Source organism: Girardinichthys multiradiatus, chromosome 8 (genome assembly GCF_021462225.1).
Source record: "Girardinichthys multiradiatus isolate DD_20200921_A chromosome 8, DD_fGirMul_XY1, whole genome shotgun sequence".
In the NCBI taxonomy this organism is placed as follows: Eukaryota; Metazoa; Chordata; class Actinopteri; order Cyprinodontiformes; family Goodeidae; genus Girardinichthys; species Girardinichthys multiradiatus.
Genome location: NC_061801.1, coordinates 30,401,490 through 30,411,321, shown reverse-complemented (window position 1 = coordinate 30,411,321; position 9,832 = coordinate 30,401,490). Strand labels below are relative to the sequence as shown.

The following is a 9,832-nucleotide window of genomic DNA, read 5'->3' as shown; positions in this document are numbered from 1 at the left end:
CTGTGACTTGTTTTGTTGCTGTTTTGTTTTTTTAAACAGGTCACCCTTGTAAATGAGATCTACAAGTTAAATAAGAATAAAATAAATTGGTGACCCAAACTAGACATAGTATATAAATACTTCTACTAATTCAAATAAACAAGGGTACACTGACAACACAAACACCTATCACAGCCAACCTATTTCTTTGATATGTTTTTAAGCATAATGCTTTACCTTTAACATTGCGGGGTTAGTACCCCTGCTCTAGTAGGGACCCGAACTTCAGATCTTTTTTTTTGTATCATTACTATTCATCTTAAAATCTAATTTAAAAAATAAAATAAATGAAATTAAAAATAAAATAAAATTGACGTTTGCCCTCACAGATGGATTTGTTTTGACGATAAACACCTGTTTAAAGACAACATTTTGAGTTTGATAATGAATGAACCCAAATGCAAAAATATAACATTTGTAAAAATTTTCTATTTTCAGGAAACAACAAAACCCACACTAAAAAAGTTATTAAATTGATGATTTCCTTAGACAAAGACAAAAATAGATCAAATAGTTTTTATAGTATTGGTAATTAGTAGGTATTTAGTATGTTATAGTATATACATCTTTTGACCACTAGAGGTAGCTTAAACACTACTAAAACAGGGTTCTCTCCCTGCTCTTCAGCCTTTAAAGATGTTATTCAGAATCTCAACCAATTGCACAATTTAAGAGGCTTCTAAGTGATTTATAAAATGTGATTGGAAGTTGATTTTTGCAGTTTCTCTAAGGTGTAAATACAAGAGCATTGTTCTCTACAGTCACTTGAAACCCTTGAAATATATTATCATATTTGCTATACCTCTGAACAGTAGCAGAATCTCACACTGAAAATTGAATAAAAAATTCATTCTTTGAAATGAATTTATTAATTTAACACTTTTCTTTTCACCAGGAACCGGCACAACATATGCTGGCACCTTAAGAATTACTACAAAATTGCTATGCAATATATATATATATATATATATATATATATATAAATATATAAATATTAATCTATGACAGGTGTGACACAAAGGCCTGTATAGAAACTCTTCCAAAGTAGGAAAGGCAAGAGAACATACCATTTTATTGAAGCAGATGTGTGTTGATATTTATAAGTTAGGACATGGCTACAAGAACAATAACTGCTTGCCTAAAACCTGCCCATATCTACAGTCAGACCAATAGTAAAAAAACATGTTTAAAACAACAGCAAATATGACAAACAAGGATGGATGAAGATGCAATTTTATCTTGACACCATTGTTAGGAAACTGCAGCATTGAATGGCATCTAAGTCACTAAGTCTCCATAGCAACCATTAAATGCTATTTACAAATGATTGTTCAGATTGAGCTAGTCAAGAACACTTTTGGTTCGTTTGGTTTCAAACAAAGAATAAATATGTGGAAAAACACCTCATGCTCACTGTAAGTTTGGCAGAGGGTCTGTGATGCTGGGGAGCTGTTCCCTCCCAAAGCTTCTAGTTCAAGAAAATCGCATCGAGTTCTTTGAACTACCAGCACATTTTAAAGAAACATCTGATAACCAGTGACAAAAAACTGATAAATGGGTCTTTTAACAGAAAACAATGATTAAAAAAAAATCTGAACAAATTAATAAAGATTTAGTTCAACACAAACAAAAATAACCGGTACCTTGCTATTACATCATATTTTTAAACAGTTTTCTTGTCTCGGCCTTTCCCAGATAGGGTTATGATGGGATAAGAGTGACAGCACTGTGCTACACTTTACCCTTTATAAAAGTTGACATAATGTGTCATTGATTATACGCTCAACTTTTGACTATAGAGAAGTGGAAGTAATTGAAAAAAGTTTAAACATCTTTAAACTTATCTAAAACTTTAGTGTCCAATAGTGTGTTATAAATCTTTTACAAATTGTTGTTGAAATATGTAAATTATTTTTGCAGCAAAAGACAAAGAACTAGAAACAGAAGTCACTTTTTTATAAACAACCTGCAGTGGAAAGTAACGGCAGACCTGGCACTTTCTGTTACCGTGATATGCGGCAGGAGCAGTGCAGGCCCACACTTTTTCTTGTTAACAGTTTTCAATATAAATCAATAATACATGCTTGCTGGCAGGCTCAGCGGTGCTTAGCAGTGATTTCACAGACTGGTACACCCAGGAGTAGGCAGACAGGCAGGCAGCTGGGAAGCAATTTTGCCACATTTCTGATGATGAGTCCCCAGTGAGGCAGGTGCAGGCTGCAGCAGGGGTGAGTCCAGTTGCAATAGACAGGTGCATGTTAAAAAAAATTCTGACATCGTGAAAAAGTTCAATATTTTTTGTCATTCATTTCAGAAAGTAAAACTCACATATTATATAGTTTCAAGCCTTGTAATTTTGATGATTACAGCTTACAGATAATGAAAACCCAAAATTCTGTCTGAATATGAATATTACATAGATCATTAATTAAGAATAAACAGAAATGTCAGGTTTCTGAAAAGTTTTGATGGTGGCCCTCAGGTCGTCTGCATTGTTAGGTGTGTTGTCTCTCATCTTCTCCTGCAGAATACTCCTTAAATTTTCTATGAGGTTAGGGTCAGGTCAGGCCATTTTGCTGGTCAATCAAGCACAGTACCACCCTGGTCATTGAACCAGCTTTTGGTACTTTTGGCAGTGTGGAGGATGACATGGCTCCTCAAATCATCACTGACTGTAGAAATCTGACACTGGACTTGAAGCTACTTGGATTATGTGCCTCTCCACTTTTCCTCCAGACTCTGGGACCTTAATTTTCAAATGAAATTCAAACTTTACTTTCATCTGAAAACAAGACTTTGGACCTCTGGGCAACAGTTTTTTTTCTCCTTAGCCCAGGTAAGATGCTTCTGACTTTTTCTTTGGCTCAAGAGTGACTTGTCTTTGCATTGCCATTCTTAATGCACTGAGTCCAACCCAGTCCAGTCCATATGAACTTTCCCCAAGTTATTGAATGGATTTTGCTTGCTTTCCTCCCACACCTTTTTCTTCCACTCACCTTTCTATTAATATGCTTGGACACAGCAATCAGCTACTTTAGTAGTACTTTTGTAGCTTTCTCGACTTGTGGAGGGTGTCAATGACTGTCTTCTGGAGATCTGTCAAATCAGCCTTCTTCCACATGACTGTGTAGCCTACTGACCCAGAACATTTAGAGGAAGGGTCTCTGACTCCAATGCTAAAAAGCTACTGTCCTACAACATTTAGATACCTGCTCCAACACAGCTGAATCTAATGAGTGAATTACCTCTTCAGCATGCCATCAAGTTTGACAAAGCCATGTTAACGAGCCAGATGCATCTAAAAGCTGCAGGACAGTAATGGACACCCCTGATTATAGGCTTAGGAGACCTTTGCAGGTGTTTTGAGTCAATTAGCTGATTTGGGTGTGACATCATGGGTTTCCAATATTTAACTTTGACAATATTCTAATTTTCTAAGACACTGAATTTTGGGTTTTCATTATCTGTAAGCAATATTGATCACAATTACAAGAAATAATAGGGGGAATTATTATATTGTCATGATGTCTAGGACTTTGGTTTTGTGTTTTACTTTATTTCAGCATTTCATATCTATTTATATTCAGCTTCCTTGTTTTCTTTGTGTTCTATCAGCCATTTCTCCCATGTCCTCTGTTCAATTTAAGTTGCCTTCCCTCACAGCTGCACCCTGTTTCTAATGAACCACCTGCTCCTTGTTCAGTGGATGTGGATTGTACAAGACATGTTAACCTTGTTTTAAACTCAATTATCTCCCTGACCTGTTGTTTGGTGGTTAACAAAAACCTGTTTGATCAGTAATGTTCGTTAACAAACCCGTGATGTCCTCACAAAGCAGTTGTATTTGTACTTGTTTTGTATTAGATGCGAGTGGACTCTCTTTCCTATTTAAGTGGTTTCTGAAAGCAGTTGGTTGCACTGAATTTTATTTAGGGATATCACAATGAATTGGCTGAATAGAAATTCAAATTTATCTCTTCTCACCTTTTTACTATCATGATTGAATTTTAGGATATCCACAGTTCTTTTGCTCTTGCTCCTCTAAATTGAAGCTGCCATTCCCTAGCAAAGTTACTTGTAGACAGAAATTCTATCATTAAAATGCTATTATTGAGGGATGGGAGTTTACTGAAGGAGAATTTAAGAGCCAAAAAAGGAATCAGCTACATAAACATATCAGTTGTAGAAGTTTATGCTCATTGCAATCAGTAATGATTGTTTGCTGCTTCAAGATTAAACGTTGGATCTGATATAACATAGGCTCAGTGTGTGGGCTGCAGCACTACATTAACACAGCTTGGATGGGTCCCAGCAAGCTGATGCAAACTTCATGAAGACTTTGCACTCAATAAAAATATACTCTGCTGTTTGTCAATGTTAAAAAGGATTGTTGTATCCCAGATTGGTCTGTGTTTTGTCGTGATTGTTCATTTTTTCCCTTTTTTAATATTTTTGCCTTAGTCATTTAATTTTGGGTTTCTCACAATGATTTCAAGCATTTTTTAATGCAAAACTTGTAATGTCTAGCTGTGATAGGAAATCATCCTGGAATCATTCCTTTACTGTAATAAACTACTGATGCACCGTTACATCTATTGTGTTTTGATGGCAGTCTACTGTGTGATGTTTGCCATTAAGAAGACAGAACTTCTTTTAAAAACACTCAGAATTAAACAGACAGTAACAGATAAACTCCACTATAATAGCTAAATAAAACATAAACACTTTTATACTGCTCGTATCTTACACATAGATCAAATATTCATGAATGTAGTATAAATAGTTCAGCAACAAATAAAGCCATTTCTTGACACAGGCTTTTAAGGTAGTTGTATTTAAATCTTTCCTTGAGAAATTTTTTCTTGATCAAGATGACGATGACTTAATAAGCAGTAGACCTACAGGGGTTGGACAATGAAACTGAAACACCTGGTTTTAGACCACAATAATTTATTAGTATGGTGTAGGGCCTCCTTTTGCAGCCAATACAGCATCAATTCATCTTGGCAATGACATATACAAGTCCTGCACAGTGGTCAGAGGGATTTTAAGCCATTCTTCTTGCAGGATAGTGGCCAGGTCACTACGTGATACTGGTGGAGGAAAACGTTTCCTGACTCGCTCCTCCAAAACACCCCAAAGTGGCTCAATAATATTTAGATCTGGTTACTGTGCAGGCCATGGGAGATGTTCAACTTCACTTTCATGTTCATCAAACCAATCTTTCACCAGTCTTGCTGTGTGTATTGGTGCATTGTCATCCTGATACACGGCACCGCCTTCAGGATACAATGTTTGAACCATTGGATGCACATGGTCCTCAAGAATGGTTCGGTAGTCCTTGGCAGTGACGCACCCATCTAGCACAAGTATTGGGCCAAGGGAATGCCATGATATGGCAGCCCAAACTATCACTGATCCACCCCCATGCTTCACTCTGGGCATGCAACAGTCTGGGTGGTACGCTTCTTTGGGGCTTCTCCACACCGTAACTCTCCCGGATGTGGGGAAAACAGTAAAGGTGGACTCATCAGAGAACAATACATGTTTCACATTGTCCACAGCCCAAGATTTGCGCTCCTTGCACCATTGAAACCGACATTTGGCATTGGCATGAGTGACCAAAGGTTTGGCTATAGCAGCCCGGCCGTGTATATTGACCCTGTGGAGCTCCCGACGGACAGTTCTGGTGGAAACAGGAGAGTTGAGGTGCACATTTAATTCTGCCGTGATTTAGGCAGCCGTGGTTTTATGTTTTTTGGATACAATCCGGGTTAGCACCCGAACATCCCTTTCAGGCAGCTTCCTCTTGCGTCCACAGTTAATCCTGCTGGATGTGGTTCGTCCTTCTTGGTGGTATGCTGACATTACCCTGGATACCGTGGCTCTTGATACATCACAAAGACTTGCTGTCTTGGTCACAGATGCGCCTGCAAGACGTGCACGAACAATTTGTCCTCTTTTGAACTCTGGTATGTCACCCATAATGTTGTGTGCATTTCAATATTTTGAGCAAAACTGTGCTCTTACCCAGCTAATTGAACCTTCACTCTCTGCTCTTACTGGTGCAATGTGCAATCAATGAAGACTGGCTACCAGGCTGGTCCAATTTAGCCATGAAACCTCCCACACTAAAATGACAGGTGTTTCAGTTTCATTGTCCAACCCCTGTAATTTAACAAGATCTTGCACAGTGCAGAACATGGTGGGTTTTCATTACTTGCGGTAAAATTGTGAGATACAGCCTTTATTTTTATGTAAGTAGACTTCTAGAATCAGACTCTGACAGTAAAAATAATGTGAGCATCTGACCCAAATCAAAGCTGCAAGTAAACAGTAAAATAATCATATACTAGACGTTGAATGAGAATCTGTTTGATTTACTTTAGTCATTCCAACATCACAATATGAATAGATCCATCTATCCCTTATATTTGGTGACACCCCTCCACTCAAACCCAGCTCTTTCTAGGGGAACCTAAAAAGTTCTCAGGCCAAAACCTAATAATGTTTTAAGTTTAATAATTATTTCGGTGAATTCCCCAGGGTCTGCTCTCAGTGGGACATGCCTGGAAAGACTCCAAGGGGACTCTCTCAAAAAGCATTCTGATCAGATGCGTGAAACACCTCAGCTGTCTACTTTTGAGACAAAGAAGAATAAACAACAGTGTCTACCATAAACAGACCCAGAATCATCAAATACGGTTTTTACGTCAATGCCCATGTTGCTTTATGACATACACAACAAGCCTCCATCTTCCAAAGCACTAGTCATGGCCATTATTTGACAACAGTATAAAATACTTTCTGAAGTGTTTGCCTTCAACAACAAACAAGGTGCCCATAAGAAGGTTAGAATTAAGAGAAAGCTGTCTGTTACTGACACAAAAACCAATGATTATTTAAAAAAAAAAAAGTCATGAAGGATGTCACCAGCAAAGTTTTTTTTTTTTGTAAAACATGTACTAAAAACAGTAGCCTGAATGTTTCCAATCAGTGTACCTGTATGATATAAATGTTATTCAGTGCAAAAAGACAAAGTTTGCATTAACCATTGCAGCATTTTTTTCATTTTACACTGCCTCAGTATCTCCCTACATTTCTGTTTAAATAGCTGCCCAATAGAAGTATGTTTAAAGGTTCATAAAACAGCATTTTCATACACCACTATGATATTTTTAAATCTGTGTTTTTCTTTAGAACTTTGAAATCCATTTTGGTCCTGGTCCCTCTGAGAGTAAACGCTAGTTTAGACCTCCAGGACAAATTAATTTGGGTTTATTCTAAGTGAAGATTCCAAGAGGCTTCATCTAATGCAGTTAAAATATTAACTGCTTATACAGTTTCTCCACAAATTAATCATGCATTTGGCAAAGTTAGATTTAAAGTAATCTTTTATTTTACAAACATGTTTATTTTGCCTGGAAGTCATATTGAAGGTTTGGTTTGGCTTAGCTAGAGTCACAACTTGAATCCGTTATGAAATATGTGGAGAGAGCTAAATGTCAACCTCAGATGTCAACCTCAGAGACTTGGAGATAATTGCCAAAGGTAAACCATCGGAATACCATTGGTAACATGCCAAAAGCTTGTTAGCAATTATAAGAAGGGTTTGATTACTTTCATGCCAACAGAGATTATTTCATTGATTATTGAGAAGCTAACATTTATAAATAAATTTCAGCATGCCATTTTTATTAAAATGTAAATTAAAAAAAGTTTTTCTCAAAGATAATATGCCTTTTACATTATTTTATTATTGCTTGAGAGATGTCTGTCTTATTTCTGTTTCGTTAGAAACAAACTTGTTGGTTGACAAAATATTTTTTCATTCATAATTTGCCAGATGTATGAATAATTCTGGCCTTAATGGTAACTTATTACTTGCCCACTTCTTCTAAACATTAAGTTCAAAAACTGAGGGTGCATTTGCATACAGGTAAACATTTACAGGTTAAATTATTGCAAGACAGCCGACATATCCCTAACATCTTATTACAGATAAGAAAGAAATCATTGTTTTTAGTCCTCAAATGTGCTGTTTTTTTGTCTTAGATTTTCTATGTTTTTTAAGGAATTTCAGAGGCAAAACTAAACCAAAAAGAAATAATCATAATTTTTAAAGATTTTATTTTTTATTTGGGATTTCTTAAATGCGCACATCATATTTCATATTTTCTACTACAGGTGCACAATATTAATGGCAGCAAGTCAATTCTAAATTTAGAGTCTACAAGTAAACAACATGAAGGAGTTTATGAACAGCTAGTTCAATAGTATGATCACAACCAAAAGATTACTCCCAAACTATATCAATCACTAAAGAAAATTATGAGCTTTAAATGACAGAAAATGCTTAATGGAAATCTTCTTTTCCATTCAGTTCTGCAAACATCTCTGCCAATGTTGTCCTTTCCGGGCATACAATTGAAAAAATGAGCATTTGGCAGTTTAGTCAGTTCAACTGATTGACACCTGAGTCTCCACTTTGTGCTGAACGTTAATGAACTGTTATAATTTGGGGTTGTTTGGTTTCTGGTTTTTTCTTATATGTTTCTCACAGTTTTTGAATCATGCTTCTGTTTATTATTTTCCTGGTCATGCTTTAGTTTTTAACTTCTAGTTCATGTTTTGTCAAGTTTGGTTTTTGGATCTGGTTATGCTTTAGTTTCATGTTTTTCTAGTTTATGTGAGTTTGCATTCAAGAGTCTCTGTTTTGCTCCAGTCACATTTTGTTTTCTCCTGTCAATTAACTTTATTCGGTTCACCTGCTCCAAGCTAATCTGTCTCTTTGCTTCACCTGGTTCACGCTCCATATATACTCCACCGTTCTGTTATTCCTTGCGGAAACATTTTCTGGATCATGCTCATGTCTTGTTGTCTCGATCATGCTCATGTCTTGTTTTTTGAATCACTGTCTCTGGTCATGTCTGACCTTTTTGATCATGCTAATCCTGTTTTGCTAGCCTGCCCATGTCTGTTTTTGCCGCCACCCTCAGTAGTAAGTTCTTGTTAATTAAATCGTTTCATTCACGTCATGCTGCATGCTCGTATGCATTCCGGGGTCCTTCGCTATACTAACCTTAACATGAACAAGCAACATTTTAACAAACATTTATCATCTCTTTATGCAACACATTTATTACACAAAATCTAGAGTGGTGCTAACCTTGCAAAGATCAATACTTTGTAATTAATCACCAAAACACTTTAATATTTATTAATTCTGCTGTCGCTCTTTTGGTTCTGTCATATGTGGATTCAGTGATGAGCGAATGGGTGCAGGGTGTGTAACACATGCAGGAACAAAAGTTCATTTTCTTTTTTCAGGCATGAAAGCCCCTTAAAAACACAGTAATTCTGCATTGCCTTCAGAATACATTTAATCGGACACTTATTAGATCTATGCAAAATTAATTCCATTTTAATTGTAAAGCTTTAATACTGAAAGCAGCAGAACACCACATTTACAGCTTGTAGCTAAGCTAAAATTAATGCTACAAGCTACTAGAAAATTATTGTTGCCAGGTCGTGTTTAGCGTCCATGAACTAGCGGATCTAATATAAATGGCATCCTGGGCAAACCTTTCGTTTTGTGCCCTACATTTTACTTATGTGTTATTCTGAGAATATCTGAATAAATCAAGTTAAATGGTAAACTATTCACTCCAGCTTTGACCTGTCTGATGGTTGGGTTACACTTCTATAGAAGTTGGAAATCCCCCCACGGAAGTATTTTGGAGCAAGGTTTTAGATCAGATAAATGTAACTAATAAAAACCATGATTTAAAAA

The 9,832-nt window shown here is 36.4% G+C and overlaps 1 long non-coding RNA gene across 1 annotated transcript; it reads right to left on the bottom strand.

The window, feature by feature from the left end:
• Positions 1–1,094: 1,094 nt before the first annotated feature.
• LOC124873025 lies at positions 1,095–3,226 on the bottom strand. Its single transcript, XR_007039419.1, has 2 exons — positions 3,036–3,226; positions 1,095–2,256 (listed from the first exon to the last, which is right to left on the bottom strand). It is a non-coding gene; the product is annotated as an uncharacterized LOC124873025 (long non-coding RNA).
• Between the last annotated feature and the right edge of the window lie 6,606 nt (positions 3,227–9,832).